Below are 23924 nucleotides of genomic sequence, written 5' to 3' on the forward strand. Positions count from 1 at the left end.
TTAGATAATATGCAAAAATAAATACACTTTTATATACCTATTACCAGGGAGAGGAAGAGTTATAATTTTTAAAGGGGGAAATACTAAATGTAGATGGTCCGGTTAGAAGAAAAAGAGCTTCATTGAATGAAACAGTGTCTAGGATGGTTCATTGCAGACCATACAGCTATGGTTCTGCAAGTACCAAATTCTGGCACTATTCAAAATAATTTCATGGGCTCTTTCCTTTGAGGTTAACTTCTCAAATATATTTTAGTTTTTCAAATTAACACTGTGCCAGAACCTGTTTCCTTGGTAACCAAATCTTATTTTTAAATGCAATAACAGATATGCAAAAGATTGTCTTAAAAAAAGAAACAAATGTTTAATGAAAAATTTATAGTTCTTTTTCCTCTGATATAGAGTCTGAACTGGTTTTAGACATTTTTAAAATGCGGTCTTCAAGCCTTAAAAACAAGACATATTTCTGCACATATAGAGAAAGCTTGCACAGTGAGAGCTTTTTTTCTTCCCTCCTTTGTGCTCAGTACTTTCAAAATTAAGGTTTTCTTTGAAATGTGCTCTAGAATGCTGGTCAAGGTTTGTGTACAAAGGTGTAGTTTCATTATCACGAGTTCACCAGCGCCACCGAAACAAAAGGCATCTCAGAAATTCTGAGAATCAGAAAATGCTTATGCTCTTATTTTCCTTGATCCCTCCATGGGTAACGTCGGAGCTCTCGATAGAGAAAGACCCAAAGCCAAGCCCACCCCAATGATAAGTGCACATTGAGCCTTTGTGGAAACGTCCTTGTAGATGTGTTCGGAGAAAGATGCTGTAAACCCCAAACCTCCCTGAGGTTTGCTCCGATGTGAAGAACCTTGAGGTTCAGAACCATTTGTGCAAATAGTTGCTGTGTTCCGGCAGCTTGTCATATTCGAAAGCGCTGTCTGTAAAATCTAACCTCTTACGGGCTAGAGGTTTGTTGTTGCTGCTGTTTAGAGGCCAACTTAAATATTTTGCTTAGAGTCTTTGTTTGGCTCAGTTATATGAGATCATGATTCATCTCCCAGTGATTTCGTTCTTTGGGCTGCCATGAAAATAGCCTTCCTGCAACACCTCAACACCCTTCCCCCCCCCGCCTTTTTTTTTTTTTTTTTTTTTTGGTTGTTCGGGAGCCATTTTCCTTCTTGCCTGTGACTTAAATGACTAAGTACATTTTTAATATAGCATCAATCAGAAGATCATAAACTGAAGGGAACTGTCAGAAACCTGATTCAGTATTTCCTACTTATTTTAATACCAGTAGCATTAACAATTGCAATAGGAGCAAGCTAATTGTCATTCGCTTTTGAGCAAATAATGAGCCAGGCATTTGTAATTAATATACTATTGCTACTCAGAAAGATACAACTACAATGCCTTCTGTTTTGATAGGCTGGTACAGATTAATAATTTTCAATCTTAATCACAAGATTAGATGGATGCAATGGAATTGTTTTACCATAAAAATGAATGCCTGATAGATTCAACAGTGTACTTCTTCTTTATAAAATGTCAATCGTTTTGTTTATAACTCCAGCATGATTGCATCTTCTTGGAGACTTTCATCCCTAATAATTTTTTTTGAGGCATTACTTATTTATGTTGCTCTTGGTCTTGCCTAGAAGAATTTTAAACACAATTCAAGGAGCTTGAAGTATATTGTACTATTGTCATTCTAATAAATAGAGCAGTGAATGGAAGACTAATTATTATTTATTACATTGTGTGTTTCGCCTTAATGTCTTGCCTCCATATTTCACAGAAATCTTTACAAGGCACAATACTTTTCTAAACTTACCCATTTACAATTATTATTGAATTTGCTAGATTAATAAAAAAACACTGCCTGTCAATTATTAAGGGTGGCACTTAGTCGTTCTCATTGTTCAGAAGGCTTTGCTTAACTAATTTACCCTTTTTGGCTAAGGTGTTTATACCGGGCAGGCCAGAGCAGGTGCGACATGAAGAATGTGCAAACAACTGCTTTGTTCTCACCAAAATGAAATGGGAAAATCTGTGGTTTTCTGCCTGAATGATTTATAGTATAAAATTCTCAACTCTTTTTTTCTTTGGAAAATAGGAAATGTTTTCCCAAACCTTAACTTGGGCTTTTTTTTTTTTCTTTTTAACCTGTCTCTAGTAATGATCTGTTTAGCCATGTAAATGGGAAATATTACATTTAGTCATCCAAAATATATTCATCCAGGTTGATATTTATTGTGTTATATCTTCTAATTAAAAGATTTCATCTCACCCAGCCAGCATGGCTCAGTGGTTGAGCGTCATCCTATGAACCAGGAGGTCACAGTTCAATTCCTGGTCAGGGTATATGCCCGGGTTGTGGGCTCAATCTCCAGTGTGGGGCGTGCAGGAGGCAGCCGATCAATGATTCCCTCTCATCATTGATGTTTCTATCTCTCTCTCCCTCTCCCTTCCTCTCTGAAATCAATAAAAATATATTTTTCAAAAAAAGAGATTTCACCTCTTACTACTAGAATGATGTTGATCTACCTCAACCATTACTATGGCTTCCTCATAGACAGATGGTAGCCAGGCCATGTTTTAGAGCTGGTTGATATAGGGAAAAGAATCTAGCATCTTTCTCTTTAGTACTAAATCATGCCAAGGCTTTGATTTCCTGGTTGACACACTTATTGAGCACCTGCTATATATGCCAGGCATATTTTAGAGGCTGGAAATACAGTAATGAAGAAGAGATACCAGGACCTGCTTCTCAATGACCTGCCTCTAGTGTGACAGAGAAAAATAAATATGTAAACAATTAATTAAAGAAGACAAGTGCAAAGACAAAAAAATAAAATTAAATTTAAAAAAGCAATGTGATCCCCAGCAGATATGACTCAGTGGTTGAGTGTCAACCCATGCACCAAGATGTCACTGGTTCGATTCCTGGTCAGGGCACTTGCCCGGGTTTTGGGCTCAATCCCCAGTAGGTGGCATGCTGGAGGCAGCTGATTGAGGTTTCTCTCTCATCGATGTTTTGGTCTCTCTATTCCTCTCCCTTCCTCTCTCTGAAAAAAATAAATAAGAAACATTTAAAAAATAAAAAGCAATGTGACATGTTGGGAGGAAGAGAGACACTTTAGAATGATGAGCCAGGGAAAGCCGCCTTAAAGAGAAGGCATTTCAGTGGAGACCTACATGGTAAGATAGATCCAGCCAGGAGAGAGCATTAGCAGCCAGAGGGGTGCTCATGCTCAAACTGCAAACTTTCCTTTCCTGGTGTAACTACCACGCTATCAGAGCCAGGTTTGATGACTTCGTGGATTGAGCCTTATTCAGGTAAGCTTCCCCTGCAGTGAGAAGGTGGGTCAGGCCCTCCTAGCTGGTTTTAGTCAAATTCCCAGGATATGGTGCCTGTGGGGTCATTGCCTGTGCCCCAGTCCCATCTGGAAACTCCTAAGAAGGTGCACTGAGATTCTGCACATTGCAGTCCCAGGTGGCGATGAAAGTTTGGTGCAGGCTCAGTGCTAACTCAGGAAATCCACCAAAGAAAGGCTTCTCAGAGCAAAATAACTATCTGGGAAGCTTTTTGTTTTATTTTTCATACGAATCCCAGCCGTTAGGGCCAAATGTTGAGCTAGTCATTACCTTTCATTTTTTTCAAAGGCAGAAAGGTCTATCCCAGTGATCGGCCAACCACCGCTCGCGAGCCACAGGCAGCTCTTTGGCCCCTTGAGTGTGGCTCTTCCACAAACTACCACGGCCTGGGCGAGTCTATTTTGAAGAAGTGGCGTTAGAAGAAGTTTAAGTTTAAAAAATTTGGCTCTCAAAAGAAATGTCAATCATTGTACTATTGATATTTGTCTCTGTTGACTAATGAGTTTGCCGACCACTGGTCTATCCCATCTTGCCAAAAAATTGTCATTGTCTCCCATTGCCTAAAACTCTTCAGTTCTGCAGACCTCTTTGACAGCTGGTGGCTTTCTAAAGACCTTACTACTTGGAGTGATATTTCTCTACTTCGGCAAATAACACTAAGAAAATTCTTCCTAAGAACCAGAACTCTTTCATGCCTGATAGGTTAGTCTATTGCCTGATGAAGGCCCAAGAACTAAGGGATAGGTTTGCTATATATATGTTTCAGAAGTGTCTTCTAAAATGGATTCATAATTTAGTGGACTTTGCTTATCACACGTTAGAAGTGGCCTGGCTGACTCTTTATACTTTGGTTTTGACTAGCCATGAAATGTTCCACTGCATGAAGATTGTTCTAGTCCAGTGGTCTGCAAACTGCGGCTTGCAAGCCACATGCAGCTCTTTGGCCCCTTGAGTGTGGCTCTTCCACAAAATACCACGGCCTGGGCGAGTCTATTTTGAAGAAGTGGCGTTAGAAGAGGTTTAAGTTTTAAAAATTTGGCTCTCAAAAGAAATTTCAATCATTGTACTGTTGATATCTGGCTCTGTTGACTAATGAGTTTGCCGACCACTGCTCTAGTCCTTCATGGTAGAGTATCACCCATTAGTGGGAGAGGGAGCGCCAACAATTCAATTTAGTTCTTCAAGAATTTGTTGAGCTTCTGCTGTGTGACAGATACTGCTATAAGGCAGAGTGGAATCTGACATGAAACTCCCTATGGAGCTCTAGTCTAGGTTCCTACACAATGCAAGGACATTGTACGGACAGGCACAATTGTGTGTCCTCTCTGTTCCAGAAAGAATGAAGTGTGCTGTTCTCTTAGTGGCCTTTTATACTGTCCCCTGAAAGCCAGCCTTCCGTTTGGGGCATCTCAGCTAATAGCAACGCTGGTTCTTCCCTGGGACACAGTGTCTCGTCCTCATTACCTCCCCAAGATGTCTTGGCTCCTAATAAGCCACCGTATGCCTGGCTGCCCTGCTGCAGGCTGGTCTGCCTGTACTGCCAGGTGACCTGGATAACGGCTGCCACTCTTCCGCATTCATGAGCAGATGTTAAGTTGAGAAGCCCTTGAATGCAAAAATTTGAATTTGTGATGCAGGCAGGATGCTTCTGTTTTTTTCACCTTCCCTGGCTGACAGTGAGGGGTCTCCCTGCTGGCTTTGTGGGCAGCAGGTAAATCAAAGACCAGTCACCAAAGCACTTGTCTTTGTGAGGTGATCCCAGCATGGCTCTCCGTGGCCTTAAATGTCTCAATGACCAGAAAATTGCTCTTTTGATCTTATAACTCATTCTACATCTTTTCCCTTAATGGCTTCCTTGCTCCTGCAGCTATTCCTGCTCAGGGTTCAAGACGAGCACTTGCGTCTACCCTCACTGTCTTTGGCCTGCGGAGGGGGTTTGTTTCCTGGTTCTGTTTTGTTTTAAAAATGTGAAGTGTAAATATGCTTTCTGTGTTCATGAAAAGAGTGAGACCTTTCATGATTTTCTTTACATCATGAAATAAACTTCTCTCTTCCTTGCCCCGTGGTCATTGCTGCCAAATGGATATTTTAAAATTTATTTTCCTTTTGCCTGCTAAAATCTTCTACCATGGCTGAGGCCTTGCTCTAATTAAGGCCTAACAGCCCTGCCCCTCTTCCCCAGCGCTGAGCACGACGTGGAGTCCCTGCCCCGAGGGCCTTACAAGCCAGTGAGATGAGAAAACAAAAGCCACCAGCTGAGAATGTGGTTAAATCCCAGAAGGGCAGTGCCCTTGTAATTTCCCCCCCTTCCTCCTGTTTCTTGAGCTGTGGAAGAGGAGAGGGGAACCTTTAGTAGGGAACGGAAAGGGTCACACCATTGAAAGAGTCTCTAGAAATTGCAGGATATCAGGAAACAATGTAGAACAGAACAGGGTGGTCATCTGAGAGGCAAAGTGGGGAGATGGAGATGACCGCAGACTGAGAGGACAGCAAGGGGGTGCAGAAACTAAGAAAGAGGGAACAAAGGGAGCGGTCAGGAGGCAGGCAGGCAGTGGGCGAACAAAAGCAGATGCTGCTGTGCTGCACCAGAAGCTGGGGGGTGTAATCCCCCCCCTCCCCGCCGGGTCCCAGGGAGAAAGAATGGGGAGGAGTTTCAACTAGAAAACGAAGGCTTGGGAGAGCCCCTGAAAGGCAGGCTGCCGGCCTGCTGCACAGGGACTGGGTGTTCTGTTGTTCTCTCTGGCTTTGGTCGTAATATTGGCCTTGGTGCTTAATTGTCCCACGTGGGCTATTATGAAGACCCTGCAGTCTTGGAGGTGATTTATCTGAGTCTTAAGAAGTCTCCATCCCAAGGCCTGCATTCCACATGCTGAGGATGCCAGAGAGCCCCACCCCATATCGCTTGACTAAATCTGGTTTAACCTTTAAATTAAATGAGCCGAGTTTTCACATGGGCTGTGACCTAGTGCTTTTGGTCTTCTACGAAGCTCAGGCTGGAGACAGACCCGAAAAGACCTGCGTTAAGGTGCAGAGTTTAGAAGCTCTTTTCCCCAAAGTCATGTTGCCCACAGCAGGCATGCTGCTCTGCTTTTGCAGCGCCCAACGCTGGTCCTTCCTTGCTCTTCACCAGCCTTTTCCAGTCTCCGGTCTGAGTGCCTAGCAAGCCATCTGCAGGGGATATTTCGTATGTCTTTTTTGGTTTCCCGGAGACCCATACCTGGCTGGCACACTAGCACTGAATGTTGTCATCATCCCTGTACGTCTTGCTTAGCTCTTGCAGGAATGTGAACCACAAACTTCAGTTGAATTGTGGACCTCAGGCCCACTTGTTCTATCGTTGAGAGAACTGTGGCCCAGGGAAGTTGTCACTCCAGGTCACTCGGATAGTTAAGGAGCCATGCTTGACTCTTAGTCCAGTGCTCTTTCCACTAATGCTTTTAGGTCACAGAGGAAGTCCAGTTCTAAGCTAGGGGTTTGGAAGCTTTTTCTATAAAGGGTATTTTTTAAATTATTTTTATTGATTTCAGTGAGGAAGAGAGAGGGAGAGAGAGATAGAAACATCAGTAATGAGAGAGAATCATCAGTTGGCTGCTTCCTGCAAGTCCCACGCTGGAGATGGAGCCCGCAACCCAGGCATGTGCCCTAACCCGGACTCAAACCATGACCTCCTGGTTCATAGGTCGATGCTCAACCATTGAGCCATGTCAGCTGGGCAAGGGTAAATATTTTAGGCTTTGTGGGTTAAAGCAAAATTGAAGATATTATGTATTTATATAACAACAGAGAAAAATTTCCAAAACTTTTTAATGGTGAAATTAAAAATATAATCTATACTAATAAAAGGGTAATATGCTAATTAGACCAAGTCAACTGGCCATCTTCGGACATCCGACTTCCTTCCGGACAAAGCCATGGTGGTGGGGGCCAAGGCAGAGGCAGTTAGGGGCAAGATCAGGCTGGTAGGGGAGAGCAGTTAGGGGCAAGATCAGGTTGTTAGGGAGTTAGGAGCAACCAGGCTCGCAGGGGAGGGCTGTTGGGGGCAACCAGGCCGGTAGGGGAGGGCAGTTGGCAGTGAGATCAGGCCAGCAGGAGAGGGCAGTTAGGGGCAATCAGTCAGGCAGAGGCAGTTAGGGGCAATCAGGCAGGCAGGCAGGCAGGCAGGTGAGCGGTTAGGAGCCAGCGGTCCAAGATTGTGAGAGGGATGTCTGACTGCCAGTTTAGGCCCGATCCCCCAAGGGGTCCCTGATTGGAGAGGGTGCAGGCTGGGCTGAGGGAACCCCCTCCTCCATGCACGAATTTCATGCACCGAGCCACTAGTATATAATATTAAGTATAACAATAATAATCTATGTACTGGCATAGGTACAGAAATGACTGTGGCTGGGTCCCAATAAAACTTTATCTATGGACACTGAAATTTGAGTTTCATGTAATTTTCATGTCATGAAATATTATTCTCCTTTTGTTTTTTTCCCCAAGCATTTAAAAATGTTAAGAACATCCTCAGCTTGTAGGTTATACAAAAACAGGTGGCAGGCAAATTTGGTCCAGAGACCATAGTTTGTGTACCTATTTTCTAAGTCAAAACCTGTAAACTGGTGGCTCATTGGCAATTCTAGTCCACATATGTATTTTGTTTGACTTTTAACAATAGTTTTAATTGAATCAGTTACCATTGTTTTTGTTTTCTAATTTTTTGTTGTTGTTAATCCTCAACAGAGGATATTTTTCCATTGATTTTTAGAGAGAGTGGGAGGGAGAGGGAGAGACAAGAGAGAGAGACTTCAATGTGACAGAGGCATGGATTGTTTGCCTCCTACACCCGGCGCCAGGGATTGAGCTTGCAACCCAGGTATGTGCCCTTGACCAGAATCGAACGTGGGACCCTTCAATCTGCAAGCTGCCGCTTTATCCACTGAGCCAAACAGGCTAGGGCTCTAATATTTTAATTGTATTAACTTTTCTCTCCTAATTATAAAATTAAATTTTACTACTAATGCAATAATATGGAATATTAACATTTTGGGCATGTATTCTTTGAGTCTTTTGTCTATGCCTTGTGATTTTTTTTAAATAATTGAGATAATATTTTGTGGACAATTTTGTATCTTTTTATTTATTTATATAATAAGCATTTTATGTCATTTTAAAGTCTTTCATTAACATAATCTTTCAAAACTTTATTATGAACATTTTAAACAGATGGAAGCACCAGTTAAATGAACCCTTGTGTAGCCATCACACAGCTTCAACAATTCTCAACTGCTGGCCAATCTTGTTTCATGTAAATCCTCTCTTGTAGTATTTTAAAGCAAATCCCAGATCATATAAGTTTTTCTCAAAATATTTTTGTATCATTCTCTAAAAGATAAAGATACTAAGAGAAAGCCCTTCTTTGGGGGTGGGGAGAGAGAATAAATGTTGATGTATTTAGGTGTAAAAGAGAATGATGTCTGCAACTTACAAATGACAGGAAAAAAATAATCTACCTAATAAAAGAATAACATGCTAATTGACCGTACCTTCACAACGCTCACCAGCCAATCAGAACTGAGTATGCAAATCAACTCAACAAATATGGTGGGTTAATTTGCATATGCGGGCACTGAGTGGCCGGGGGCAGGATGGGACTCTTGCGTCGTTGCCATGGCGATGATGCAGGCGTCCCGCACCACCCCGGGCCACTCAGGGCCTCTAAGCAGTGTGGGAAGGAGGGAAGGTAGCTCTGGGCTGGAGCAGAGGCGGTGCCCGCAGCCAGGGAAAGGAAGGCCCATTCTGGCATGAATCTTCATGCATCGGGCTTCTAGTAGATAAATAGATATGGGTAGAGTATTTTTGGTACTATTCAGTATTTTTGGTACTATTTTTGCAACTTTACTATAACTGAAATATTTCTAAAATAGTTTTTAAAATGTAGATTACTAAAAAATACATTTTAAAATGTGGGTTACTAAGAAACAAAAATAACCACAGTGTCATTACCACACCAACAAAAACAATAATTCTTTAATAACATCAGATATTGCCCTAACTGGTTTGGCTCAGTGGATAGAGCGTCGGCCTTCGGACTGAAAGGTCCCAGGTTCGATTCTGGTCAAGGGCATGTACCTTGGTTGTGGGCACATCCCCCGTAGGGGTGTGCAGGAGGCATCTGATCAATGTTTCTCTCTCACTGATGTTTCTAACTCTCTATCCTTCTCCCTTCCTCTCTATAAAAAATCAATAAAATATATACTTAAAAAAATAACATCATATATCATAGTCAGCATTCATATTTGTCCAGTTTGGTTATTTTTTTAAAAAAATTTGTTCAAAATACAATTCTAAATAAGGTTCATACAGTGCAATTAATATTTCCTCAAATTTCATTTAATCTATAGATTTTCCTACCTCTCTTTCTTTTATTCTTGCTATTGCTATAAAAAATTTGTTGAAAAAACATTTGACCCATAGATTGCGTTTCTTGGTGTTTTACATGTTCCTCTGTCTCAGAAATTTCTTGTAAGTGGCTAGTTACAAGTAGAGACTTGATCAGATTCAGATTCCTTTTGTTTTTTAAGTATTCAACATTTCATATATTTTATATAAAATCCCTGGTTTGGGCTTCATTGGAAAATTATGCGGACCTGGGATTCCCACCTGGCAACAGTTGCTCTGGGGCTGGGTGGTGACCACCCGCACTCCCCATTTAGGTGGGACACCGGTTATCCTGTTGGCCTCGGTTCACATTACTTCCTGCTGGCTCCCGTGGGCATTGGAAGTTGACACCCCTTTTCTAAACACTGTCTCTTCCTGGGCTTTGGTAGACTTCTCAACACAGTGTCACAAGAGGCCTTTCAGGAACGTGGTGGAGATTAGAGAAAATGGTTGAGACAGGCACTTTCTTAAAATGCTTGAAGAAAAGAGATAAGCAGCCACATCAAGGGAGGCCAAGTGATAGAATCTGTACCCAGGATGAGGGAAAGAGAGGAAAAGTAAAACAATAAATTGAGTTCACAGAGTGCTGCAAATATGGGGGGCAGAATGAGTCAAAGGAAGCAAGTGGATTTAATAGAGACACCACTTACATCTATTTATATATTATGATAATATTGAAACCTTAAAAAATAAAGAGAAGGGGCAATAAATGTTAAATTGGCCAATACTCCTAAATCAAAAAGTGCGAGCAGACAGTTGTAACATAACGGAAATAGTGGGAATTAAAAGAAATGAGGTAGAAAACAAGGAACGCCTAAAAAGGCCATTGGAAAAGGATCAGGAGCCATGCTGTGGAGATGTTGAAGAATGGATAGAAATTTAAGGAGAGAGGAGAAAATCTTAAAGTCTTAGGTATTTTTTGGTGATTAGCAAATGTATTACAATGAAAAGTATTCCACAGCTATAGAAAAAGAAATCGCACTGAGTTGTTTTGAAAAGAATAAACCTTTCCAGAAAAGAATAAAATCACGACAAGTGAGGAAGTTCCGGGAAATTTCCAGCTCGTTCCCCATAGTCAGAAGAATGATTAAGAGAGAGAATTTGCGACTGGTTATGAGGAAGGTTGGAAATTTTTGAAGGACAGGCTGATTATGTAAGGTTTAGGTTGTGGTGTTTAAAACTGTTGCCATGATATTTTAGTTATTAATAACAATTTGGGGAAATCTGCTCACTTCTGGAGAAACATTTAGCTCTAACGAGAAAGAAATGCCACTGTTTGTGAATTCCCAGGTGGATGTTAGGAGCCATTCATTGGCTAAGCCTCTTAGGAAAGCCAGAGCCGATTTCACCCTGGACAAGCTGTTGACAGCTTCTGATCAAGGTACCACCTTGGAACATGTTAGCAGCACAGAAAGTGGACTGTGGAGTCAGACCTGCGTTTAAATCCCTTTATGTCAGTCACCACGTGACCCTGGCAGCTTACCCGTGGAAAATTTCTAGGGTATAAAGGTTGCTTTACACACTGAAGCTATGGCTCTGACCGCCTGGACTTAGAGCTCTGAATACTTGACCTGCAGCACTAAGAGCCACAACTGTTTACACTTGCAGAGCACTTACTATGTGCCAGGCACTACTGTAGATGCTTCTTGTGTGCTACCCCATTTAATCATCAAAAAGCCCTACGAGGTAAGTGTAATATTAAAAACAGCCTCATTTTACAGACCAGGAAGCCAAGGCTCAGGGAAAGCGAGTAATTTGCCTAAAGTTACATAGTGAGTGACCTCGTAAGTGACAAAGCTGGGCTTTAAACCCAGGCAGACAGAATCCAAGGGCCAAATTACTTTGCTCTACCACCTCCCACCTTCCAATCTCAGAGAAGCCCAGAGAGCAATGCCCGTGGCTCCTAATTCAGGTGCCTCCATTTTGTTGGAGGTCCGTATGATTTTCCGTTTCCAAAAGCCTCAATAGAAAACACATAAACATGCCATCAAACCACAGGCTTCATTAGGTTGGAATCCACAATTAACAACAGGTTAGCTCAAGTTTTGTAGAAGCTCTGATTGGCAGTTACTATTACATTACCAAAAACACTGCAGGATCATTTTTCTAAGTGGGAAGATGAATCATTAGTTAATACATGCAATTTGGTGGAATAGATCTTTCTAGACATGTGGCCTAGGGAGAGAGAATAAAGGGTGCTTGGCTTGGAGGGGGTTGGGAGCTGCTAGTGTACATGTGTATGCATGTTGTCCAACCTGCCAGTCTTCAAAACGCTGCCTACTTATTTATTTAGTTATGAGGTCTGGTGATAAGATTTATTTGTGGCACCAAATCCTGCCTTTATTTTTTTTTTAAATTTCATGAACCTTTAATTTGATTTTAAGGCAATTTATTTTCCCTGATTATTTAAAATAAAAAAAGTTTTATTGGTTTTGTATTTAATGTTGGAATCTACTTTATTCATCAAAATGATCACGTACTGAAAACAGGGTCAGGACCTGGGATGCAGAATTGCGAACACGGCACTCCAAGCTAAAAACAGGATATAAGCGAAGCAAAGAACAGACTTTCCGTCCTAAATTGTCACCTGGGAGTGAATCTTTTCTAAAAGAAAAATTTAAAATAAGACTCATACTACCAAGACACGGGACACATGGATGGGTTTTTAAAAACAAGCAAACAAAGCCTGTACGTTGGTGCACTAGGCTGTTAGCTACATGACGAGTGGGTCAGGCCTCCCTCAGTAAATAACGTTCTCAAAGAGCAGTCCCTGGATCTCAGAGGAAAGAGCGTAGCAGTCAGTAGCCTTTATATAAGGAAGAGAGCTGGATCTTTTGCGTGAAGTAACTTTTATACCACGTGCGGAAAATCAATCTAGGCCCTGACAGCCATGGGAAAGCGCAGGTGATAGACCCGTCCTGAGAATTTAACTAAATTGCAACTGCACTTGACTTTCTCCAATGCGCAGGATTTGGCTGCTGTCTGGGATCTGGGTCAGGGACCCAGGGACCCTCCTGCGGGCCCAGGCCTTGTTCTGATGGCGACTGTGCTCCTCGGCGGCGGCAGACCCCTAAGCGGGTTGTCCTTCCGCGGGTTCTGGCTTGTGGAGGCGGAGGCCGCTGTCCGCTGGGTAGGTCTGGGGCCTCGCGGGGCCTCCGTCGGTGCCCCCGGGTCCCGCTGCTGCCCTCCGGGGGCCCCGGTCAGGGCGCAGCGGGCCCCCTGCAGCACCGGCCCGCGGTGCAGAGAGTCGGACCGACCTTCTCCCGGACGGGCCGCGGCCAGTGCCCAGCGCCGGGGGCGGGCCGGGCTGGCAGAGCCCAGCCGGCGTCCATTTTCTGGGCGGTGCTGCGCGGCGCGGCGGCCTGGCGGGTCCGGAAGCGCCATGGACCCCCCGGGAAACGCGCGCGCGGCGGCGGAGTCCAACCCCGTAAGTGCCAGTCGCTGGGTCTGCGTGCGCGGCCGGTGGGCGCTGGGCTCCGAGCGCGGCCGGCCTGCCCCTCCCTTCCCCCGGGGGGAGATCGAGACCTGGCTGGGGAGCCTGGCGCGGGCTGTGGGCTCCGCCGGCGCCGGGAGCTGAGCCGCTGCAGGGACCGCGCGCCCGCAGGTGCCCGGGCTCCGGGCCTGCGCCGCCGGGGAGGGGGCTCCGCTGCGGAGTCGGTCAGGTTGCGCTGCAACTAGCGGCCCAACTGCGCAGCTGTGCCGGAGGGCGGGGGGCCGGGGAGAAATGCGCACCCAAGGGACGTTCTGGGCGCGGGTCCAACAGGCTCGGGCGCTGCGCTGACAGTCGCACCTCCCCACCCCCAGACTGCGACTCGGACCCCGGACCTCACCCTGCGGAGACCTGATGATTTCCCTGGTTCAACACCAAAACCCTGGAATTGAATGGAAAATGCAAAGGCAGGGCCCTGCCCCCCAGGGGGTGCAATCCCTGCCTCCTACTTCTGCAGTAAGAGTTAGGTCTGCTCAGTTGGTCCAACCCAGCCGCCCGCTGTTACGCACTTTTTTGCAGAGTGTATACTAATCACCTTAGATTTTAGTCCATCTGCGATTCCGCTTTATAACTTCCGCTCTGCTATAGGTAAGTGATTAATACCATTCTGGACTTTGGCCCTAATTGAATATAGCTTTTAAGGATTCGTTATAGATGATATGCGTTATGGTGCCTTATACCTATTTTTAACGGTTAAAGACTTTTCTCCTAATTAAAAAGCTCAACTACTCGGTCAGGTTCTCAAGGCTGAAAAGCATAGGAGGGTTTAGTGCGTGCTTTCAGAGAAACTTCTAGTGAGGTGCTGTATCTAAGCTAAGCGTGGTGTTTTTCCAATGGAGTAGGGACCCATTAGAAGAGTGTGAAATCAGTTTAATGGAACTTTTGAAAAGATACAGAGAAGAATCAAGTCTTAATGCATTGCACACAGTAAAAGTAAGCATTGTTTTGATGTTTGAGATTTTGGAGTTTGTTTATATAATTTTTAAAAACGGTGGGTCACTGTCAAAAATTTTTTTAAAACCCCGACTTACAGGTTAATAACCCAGGCTTTGGAATCAGTTGAACCTGAATTTAAGTCCCAGATCAGCATAACCTAGTTGTGTGACCTTGAGTATATTCTGTGACCTCTCAGTCTCTTAGTATGGCTGTAAAGTGGGGGAATGTCTGCTATATTTCAGGGGTGTTACAAAGACTATATGAGGTCGCTTATGTCAATCACTTTGCTCAGTGCTTGACTTATAGTAGGTGTTCAATACGCATGCTGATTGTAATTACTATTGTTGCCGACACATCAAATCCTGGCAGCTAATCTTGAGACACTGCGCTTTTCTTTTTTAGATCTTGATGTGGAAGAGATGGAGGACTCAGAACCAAGGATTTCCAAGTGATTTCTTCCAAAGCACGAGAAACTAATTTCGTTAAGGCTGATCCGTTCTACCTGAGGTAACTAAATTTGTGTGTCTCCGAAGTCTACCTGAAAGAGGAAATGGTTTTTCTAAGGGACTGAAGGACTCCCCAGGGGCATGTGATTTGTGCCAGTGATCCACCAGGTTTGGGCATGACACAAAGTGACAATGATATTTAAGCGAATTGTTATTAAGGAGACGTGTGTGAGGCCTCTGTGACGAAGGGTGAACTAAGTGAATGAGACTCCAGGATCTGGTTTCTCCTCTCAGTTCTGCCAGTGACTGTCATGGGAGCGTCTGTAAGTCTCCTTATAGATTGCTAGCTTCTTGAGGCCGGAAGGACCGACAGATATCATTGAGGCCCAGATAGTTTAAATGACTCTTCAAGGTGACCCAGTGGGCTGGGATAGAGGCAGGCCTTGAACCTGGACCTCGATTGCTTAGTCATGCAACCAGCCTCAGGGCCTGCTGTGGAGTGAGCACCGTGCTAGGCACTGAGCACAAAAGGATGAAAAGGCCGCCCCAGGACACTTGCAACTTGTGCAGACAAGTACTGACAACGCAGTCCAGTAAATGCTACCTTTGAGGCATATACAAAGCTTCAAAGGTGATGATGATAACAACTACCAGTTCTCAAGTACGTGTGTGTGTGTGTGTGTGCGCGCGCGCGTGTGTGTGTGTGTGTGTGTGTGTGTGTGTGTATGTATGTGTGTGTGTGTGTGTAAGGCAGTGTCTTACGGGATTAAGTGTTGTCTTTTTAACTATTCCTATAGGTAAGAAAGAATAGATGTGAAGGACTGAAATGTAACGTGCACAGGCAGCTCATGAAGGCCTTTGCATCTCATACTACGTTTATGGTGCACGTTTTATATGCAAAGCACAGTGTTGGGCCCCAGAGTGCTTGCCCTGGAGGAACTTGCAACCTAAACTCCAAAGAGACCTAGTCAGAGGGCAGTGCCTGACATTCACCCCGCCTCCACCTGCTTCTCCAGCAGCCAGAGTAGGACCCGTCACAAGAAGAGTTGACATATCACAGTTCTTGCCCCTCAAAGCACTTTCCCCTTTTTTTCAGATTTAACATATCCTTCCATTCACCTATGAAACTTACACTTTCAATTTACTAACAATAGGAAGGCCTTCTCTGAATTCATTCATTTACTTTTTCATTCAACCAATGTTAATCGAGCTCCTCCAAGGCACTTGGGCATTCAAGACCATCATGTTATTAGCCATATTCAGTCTCTTAGCAAGGATCGTTCAACAGTTAGAGGTTTTTTTATTGTTAATATGCTAGAAAACCAACTCCAAGAATGTTGGAGACTGACGCAGAAATAGGATTCCAACTGGACAGATAGGAGAATCTTTTCAGAAAGGAATTTCTTCCCTTTAAAATTTTGGTTTTGCCATTACTCTCATCTGCTTATAGAGGCCTTTCATTTGTGCACTTACCCTGTAGGCAGAGAGAAAAACCAGTTTGGCAAGTGGGCTGTCTTTGACTCAAAATGCTGTTTTTTAGCTTTGGAAGGCCACATGGCACTATGAGTGTTCAAAGTAAAGCAATTTAAGAGATACTTTCCCTTAAAGGTACAAAGTTATACCTTTAAACACTTGCAACTTGTGCTCAGTGGATGGAGCGTCGCCGGTTTGCCTCAGTGGATAGAGCGTCGGCCTGTGGACCATAGGATCCCCGGTTTGATTCCGGACAATAGCCGGTACCTTGGTTGCAGGCTCCTCCCCAGCCCAGGCCCGGGTCAGGGCTCGTGCAGGAGACAACCAATCAGTGTTTCTCTCACATTGATGTTTCCCTTTGTCTTTCCCTCTCTCTTCCACTCTCCCTAAAAATCAGTGGAAAATGTCCTCGGGTGAGGATTAACAACAACAAAAATAATAAAGTTACAAAGTTAGAGATAGTGCCAATAATTGCATTAAGCAACAGAAATCAGATTGTAAGCCTTGAATGCTGCTTGTAATAAACTTAAGCTTTGCCAAAACTGGTTTGGCTCAGTGGATAGAGCGTCAGCCTGCTGACTGAAAGGTCCCAGGTTCGATTCCGGTCAAGGGCACGGATCTTGGTTGCGGGCACATCCCCAGTAGGAGGTGTGCAGGAGGCAGCTGATCGATGTTTCTCTCTCATCGATGTTTCTAACTCTCTATGCCTCTCCCTACCTCTCTGTAAAAAATCAATAAAATATATTTTGAAAAAAAACAAAAACTTAAGCTCCAAATAGAACAAATGAGATATTGAATGTAAATGTGCTTTGCAAACTTTTAGGAGTCGTATAAATGTAATGCAGCAAGTCCCCCTTGAGTAACTGCTATGAGTGTGGCACTGTGCTAGAGAGAACGGAGGATTCAGCATCAAAAAGATCTGGTTCCTTCCCTCTCAGACCATTTGTGTGTGTATGTGTGTGTTTGGTATGTTTTTATTGATTTCAGAGAGAGGAAGGGAGAGGGAGAGAAACAGCAATGATGAGAGAGAATCATTGAGTGGCTGCCTCCTGCACGCCCCCCCTACTGGGGATCGAGCCCAAAACCCAGGCATGTATCCTGACTGGGAATGGAGCCGTGACCTCCTGGTTCAAGAGTCGACGCTCAACCACTGAGCCACAGGGGCCGGGCCTGTCAGACAGTTTTGTAGGTGAGGAAATAAAATACACAAAAATAACTGCGTGGTAAATGCCAAAAAATATATATATTGGTGATTTGAAGAGATAGAGGTCCTCTGGGAGTCAGGGGACTCTTTTTTGAGGGGGAAAAACACATTTAAGCAAGTCCTTGAAGAATGTGGTTTCCATCAAAGAGATGAGGAGGAGGCATTTGAGATAGGAGAAGTTGCAGAATGGGAAAGCATGGAGCATATTCGGGGAAAGGTAGTAAGCCCAGTTGAGTTAGAACTGGTCTATGGAGGCATCTGGTGGGAGATACAACTGGAGAACATTTGGTACCAAATGATACTGGTCTTGAATGCCAAGCTAGGAAATGTGAGTGGATTAGCCAGGAGGAGACATTGAAGGTGTTTGGACAGTGGGGTATCATGGCTGTGCATGAGGAGTGTCCTTGTGGTAGCTGTGGGGACATGGGGAGGAAAGGCAGGGCAGAGACTAGAGACAGGAAGACCAGTTAGAAAGGATGGGGGAAGGCCTGAAATGGGTGATGGCAGTGAAATGGGAAAGGAACTGATGCAAAAGGAAGGACTGACACAATCTGCCGTCTCAGTAGAGAAGAAACAGCTAACGCCAACATATTTTCCAGAGCAGTGATACCTGTGGAAGGCGCTTGGAGGGAGGTGAGGGGCTGTGTTTTAGAGGTGCTGAGTTTGAAGTGTTGGAGTATGGCATCCCCCGGACAGATGGGGCCTTTATGCTCCAGAGCCGTGGTCGGCAAACTGCGGCTCGCGAGCCACATGCGGCTCTTTGGCCCCTTGAGTGTGGCTCTTCCACAAAATACCACGGCCTGGGCGAGTCTATTTTGAAGAAGTGGCATTAGAAGAAGTTTAAGTTTAAAAATTTGGCTCCCAAAAGAAATTTCAGTCGTTGTACTGTTGATATTTGGCTCTGTTGACTAATGAGTTTGCCGACCACTGCTCCAGAGGAAGGCCGGGGCTAGTTTGGCAGTCCTTGCAATATAAATAAGTCAAGAGGTGGGAGAAGAGATTGTTTTCAGAAAGACTATATGGAGGCAGAAGTTGAGGATGGTGCCTTATGAGAAAAGAAGGAAGGACCTAGGCAGGATCTAGAGAGAATTTGGGCAAAAGAGCAAGGAAGAACCATGGGAGAACATAACTCCAGAAGCCAGCAGAAAGGGGTTTCCCAGTGGAGGAGACCTGGAGTGTCAGATGCTGGAGGGGGAGGGGAGGCCCAGAATGGTCATTGGATTGACATGTGCTAGATCGCGTTTGTTGGCGTTTTCCTTTGTAAGGTAATATGACTTACAGAATGAATATGAAGATGTTTCATTTGCAAAAATTTATAGCTTGAGCAAATCAAGAATCGCTGTTAAATTTGACCCTAGCAAGACTCAAAACACACTTCTGATTACTAACATTCAGGCTGTTAAATGTGGTTTTGATAGTAGTCATACCCTTTATTCTGTTGTCAGCAGATAGACCAAAGAATATTCGTTGATATTGTAAGTTCTTTAAAACTACATTTCTGTTTATGCAAAAAAGTTCTAAAAATAATTTAATTCCTATGCCTTTTTACCATATGGCTATCTTATGACATGAGTGTGTGTGTGTGTGTGTGTGTGTGTGTGAGAGAGAGAGAGAGAGAGAGAGAGAGAGAGAAAGAGAGAGATTTCATAGGCACATGAGCTTAATACAATGGAATGAGAAGATTGGGTCAGATAAATCTAGTTTCACAACCGTGCTGGTCCCTATCCCAGGCTTGTGACTTCGGAAAAGTTACTCTGTCTAAGCCTTAACTTGTTTCATCCATAACTCAAATAGGATTATTTTGAAGATTGAGTAATATGCCATAATTTGGTCAAGAGCTATACTATCGTAGGCAGTTAGTAAACGTTGATTCCCTTCCCTTGACAGTCTTCTGTGTGTATGCAAATTTCTGCATAATGTGCATCTCTACACAAAGCCTTATCTTTATGACTCATTTTAATGTGTTAAGTTTTATCATAGAAAGAGCATACCTCCCACCACGCTAATCTATCCTGTGATAGTTCAGGTGGCTTACAGTTTAATATGGATAAGAATCAACCTGAGGAACTTGCTAAAATGTAGGTTTCCAGACCCCTGGCACAGAGATTCTGATTCGGTCGATTTAGGGTGGGGCCCCTGGGAATTTTCATTTTAAAGGATCACTGCTGCGATGAATATTAACAAATGCCAATTGCTAGGAAGGGATAAACTTGAGACTTGATATGCTAATTACAACTCCAATTTCTATTAGAGACATTCTGTGCTCAAAAGTTCTATATTTGTATCATAATGTTTATGGATTATATTTGTAATAAGATAAAAACGAACGGACCCCAGATAATCAAGGAATGGCGGCATTATCACACCCACCTTCACTGTCTGCAGTGTATCTACAGCAGTACTGAGCAACACACAGCCCCCAGATCAGCTTCCTTTCCTATGGAGTGAGTTGCGAGACCCTCTCCCTATGCTCAGAGTTTGCAAAACCAACATAACTATAACTGTTGTTACCAGTAATATATTTAACTAGAGGCCCCCTGCACGAAAATCCGTGCACTGGGCGGGCTCCCTCAGCCTGGCCTGCCCCCTCTCACAGTCTGGGAGCCCTCAGGGGGTGTCCTACTGATGGCTTAGGCCTGTTCCCCCCGGAGGGGCCATGCAGCTCATGTGGGATGGGCCTGGGCCCACCGGTGCCGCCCCGCCTCTCCCAGTGCCCGCCTCTGGGGATGGAGGGGCCCTGTGGTGCGGGTGGGACTGGCCTGGGCCCACCGGCGCCGCCCCGACTCTTCCGGGCCACCAGCTCTTGGACCTCGCAAGCTGCTGCGGCTTTGTCCGGAAGGACATTCGGAAGACATCCGGTCTAATTAGTATACTACCCTTTTATTAGTATAGATGGCAGCAACATTGTATAGTCATACCACTAAGACATTTTATTGCATTTATCTATCTGACTCTGTGTCTTCTGGTCAATAAACATCTATCATTATATCATAGTTCCCTCATTCTCTGCATCTTGGGATCATGTAATTTTGAGGCTAGTTCATGTTCATCTCATCTATCCCAACCTCATTTTATGAGATGAGAAAATAATTATTTCCCTCCTAGTCCTCGCTCTCTGCTTACTCACAAGAAAAGGTTGAGGCATACATATATGTTTGGAGTCTAAGCTATGTATGGAAGATGTAAAACCTGTTTACTTGTATATATTGAATTATGTTTTATGCTTCTTGTACATGTTTGAAAAATCAGATGACTTAATGGGAATATATTTATTAAAACGATGCTGAGTCATTGTATAATGTTGTTGGCATCCGTTGATGGTTTGCTTCTCTTGGAAGAGGATGCCTGGAGCTTTGCCTAGAAACAGGGTTTCTCTGTCTATACCCCTAGCTCCCGAGAGGAGAAGACAGACTGACGTTCACGGAGTCGGCTCTGCACCTTGTGTGCATTGGCCCAGCCATCTTATTAGACACTCAGGGTAACTGGGTGTGGTGGCCTCGAGGCGGAGAGGCTCAGTGATGCGGCCAGTGTTGTCGAGATTTTCACACCCTGGGCTTTATCTGACTCCCAAGTCCTGCCTCTTCTCCCCACACCCAGCCACATACTGAGAGTAGGCAGTAGGTCGTTGTTTCTGGTTTTAGGTTAGAGACTTAGAGACCCTTGTCTCCGGTGTTATCCTAAGCTCAGATTTTTATTTTACAAGAAGCAAGTGGAGCGGAGGTATTATGCAGACTTAAATCTGTCCAGTAAATATCAACTCTCTGTGCCAGGTACCAGAGCAGGACCCACCCTCGTGGGGCCTACTATCTCCCTCCCAGGCCCTTACCTACCACCTAGGTGCTGCTGCAAGCTTTTCTTATAGCCAGAATACTAACGGATTTCTGCACCGATAAGATCAGCCAGTTTGTGTCTCACTAGAGCTGTCGCTGTCCCTGTGCCTAAATGTTCCCAGAGTGGCCAGGCCAGTTGAAAGTTTAAAAAAGAGTTCCTTGAGGTATTGCCCAGAGGTGTTCGGTAAGTGTTTGTCGATTACCCTCTGAGGCCCTGTGGAGGGAGGTGAAAAGTCCTCTGTGTGAGAGAGCAGCCTGGAGGCCTGGACTTGCTCCCTTGCCCCATCTGCAACCTTGGGAAAGAAAGTCGAGGAATTTTGCTGGCTTGGTTTCCTCACCTGTCACCAGAGGTTTGGCTCAATGATGGCTAAGGTTCCTTACAGCAGTACTGTCTTTCCTCTCCAGCAGGAAAAGCAGATAAAATCCACATCTGAGGCCTTCTGTGGCCCCCATTTCAGGATTTCCTCTGACTGTCCTCGTGGATGCCCTAATACTAGCCAGACTTAGCTGGGAGTCAGTCAAAAGGTAGCAAAATGGGAGGTAGGGAATCATGGTTTTCACACGTTATGGCTACAAAGAACCTGAGACACAAACTAGCCCAACCTCCTCACATTCCGGACTGGGAAACGGGAGTTCCGGGAAGTCATAGGACTTGCTCCAGGTCACACAGTTAGTGGGCAACTGGGAGCAGAACCCAGTGTCCTGTACCCAGTCCCGTACGCTCTGCAGAAACAGGCAGGTCCTATCAGGAGAGTGGGAGGTGGCCGCCTGCAGGCAGAGCTTGGAGGGACTGCCTGTCTCGCTGGAGAGGGCTTCTAGCAGCCACAGTGGACACCATGACGCAGACTTCCATCCTGCTGAACCGCTGACGCTCTGGGATGGTTGCCATTTAAGGTGGTAAAGAAAAGGTCTTTTTAAGCTGGGAGCAGCAGAAGGCTCTTTCCCATTTTGTTAAAGCATTTTTCCTTTCATTTAAATGAAAATTACTAAGCCATACACTAATTTAATTGTGGAAGGAATTAAACATACTCTCAGGGAGGGTGAGGAAGAAGACCCAGCTTGCACAACCCAGTTTGCTGGCTACTGCCTTGAGCCATGTTCAGCCCGGCGTGCGTTTTTCGTTTTCCGTGAGAAATCCAGTGCCGGTTTACCTCCTGGAGGGGCATCCTGGGGCTGTTTCAGCAGCGGTGAAGGCACGCTGTGTGCCAGCCAGGTGGAGATGAGCTGTCACTTCCTGCTTTGTGCGTTGACTCGCGTTTCTAGGCCCCGTTTTGTTTGTGTTCTTCTTCCTGTTCCCGCGTCAGAACAACTTCTGGTTATTTGTGGAGTTGATTACAGTGAGATCAGAAGGCCAGCAATTCAGTAAAGCACAGAGCTGAATGTATTACCTTACCAGGCATGAGAGGCTCACGTTCGAATCTCAGGCGCCCCCAGCTCACGTGCATTTTCATTTCAGGCTTGGAGGTTTCTGATTCGCTCTAATAGAACGTGGATTCGCCCCGAGACCGAAGTGAGATTTCCTTTTTACAAACCTACTCAGCATTCTGGTCTGTCCCTGCTTTGTGCCGGTTTATCTGGCCCTGCAGTCCCTGCCATGAACTCAGAGAGCAGTTTCTCGGGGGCTCACTGCTGTCTCTGATGCTCACCAGGGGGAGCAGAGTCACAGTGGCCACAGTCACCCCTGCGGCCTGGGTGTCTGTGGTGTGTTCTGCCCTTTGCTTGGACTTACGCGAGTTCCACCTCACCTTAACGGGAGAGGAAGGGAGGACCATTTTGCGGAAGCAGAAGGCACTAGGACAGACGGAAAAAGCGATGACGTGGCAGTGAAATGAAGCCCCGGATGGGGCTTTACTCACACGTTAGAGAACTGGCCTGCCCCAAGCGCTATGCTAATAAATTGGGTTAAACATTTTTTTCCAGTCAAGGTCGAGCAATCCTGGAGTTTCTTGAGCCACTACACGCTGTAGGTTGACTTTTTGCACAGAAGCACCGTAAATTTCCCGAGAGAACATTTTTTTTTTCCTAAATGAATATAGACTACAAAGTGAGTTTCTCGTTGTCCAAGTAGAGTATATGGGGTGTAGATTGATGTCTGAAGTCGGGGACCCGTTTTCTAAGTCTGTTCTGGCCCACGGCAGTCTAGGTGGCTATCAGTAACATACGTCATCACACAACTGTTAATCAAAGTACAAGCTGGTTATCAGTAAAATGCGTCATTCCTATGGATGGAGTGCAGAAGGAATATGGGGTAAGTTTTATCTATGTCACACACACACACACACACACACACACACACACACACACACACACACGGAGGTGGCTACCTCAGTGGTCAAGTCTGACCCTTAATATGTCACTCTAAAAGTTCACCCTAAAATTACAAACTTATAAACTAGAAAATAATTACTATTACACTCATCCTGTTTGTTGTATATGTATATATTTTTAATCCTCATCCATGGATATGTTTTTATTTTTGTTTTGTTTTTTATTGATTTGAGAGAGAGACATCGGTCGTTTGCCTCCTGTACGCACCCTGATCAGGAATTGAACCTGCAACCTTTTGGTGTACGGGATGATGCTTCAACCAATTGAGTCACCTGGCCAGGGTGTGTTTGTTGTATATTTAATATTCCTAATGTTTGTTTTTTATTTTGACATTTAAAAATAATCAAGAGCTTTTTGCCACATCCGACTGATCTATTTTAATACTTTCTTCCCTATTTAATGATACAAGTTTCTGATAAGATGATTTGCACTTC

The 23924-nt window shown here is 44.6% G+C and overlaps 1 long non-coding RNA gene across 1 annotated transcript; it reads left to right on the forward strand.

The window, feature by feature from the left end:
• Nucleotides 1-13122: 13122 nt before the first annotated feature.
• LOC129147077 (uncharacterized) lies at nt 13123-14710 on the forward strand. Its single transcript, XR_008558861.1, has 3 exons — nt 13123-13210; nt 13588-13861; nt 14612-14710. It is a non-coding gene; the product is annotated as an uncharacterized LOC129147077 (long non-coding RNA).
• The last annotated feature ends 9214 nt before the right edge of the window (nt 14711-23924 follow it).

Source organism: Eptesicus fuscus, chromosome 18 (assembly GCF_027574615.1).
Source record: "Eptesicus fuscus isolate TK198812 chromosome 18, DD_ASM_mEF_20220401, whole genome shotgun sequence".
Lineage (NCBI taxonomy): Eukaryota > Metazoa > Chordata > Mammalia > Chiroptera > Vespertilionidae > Eptesicus > Eptesicus fuscus.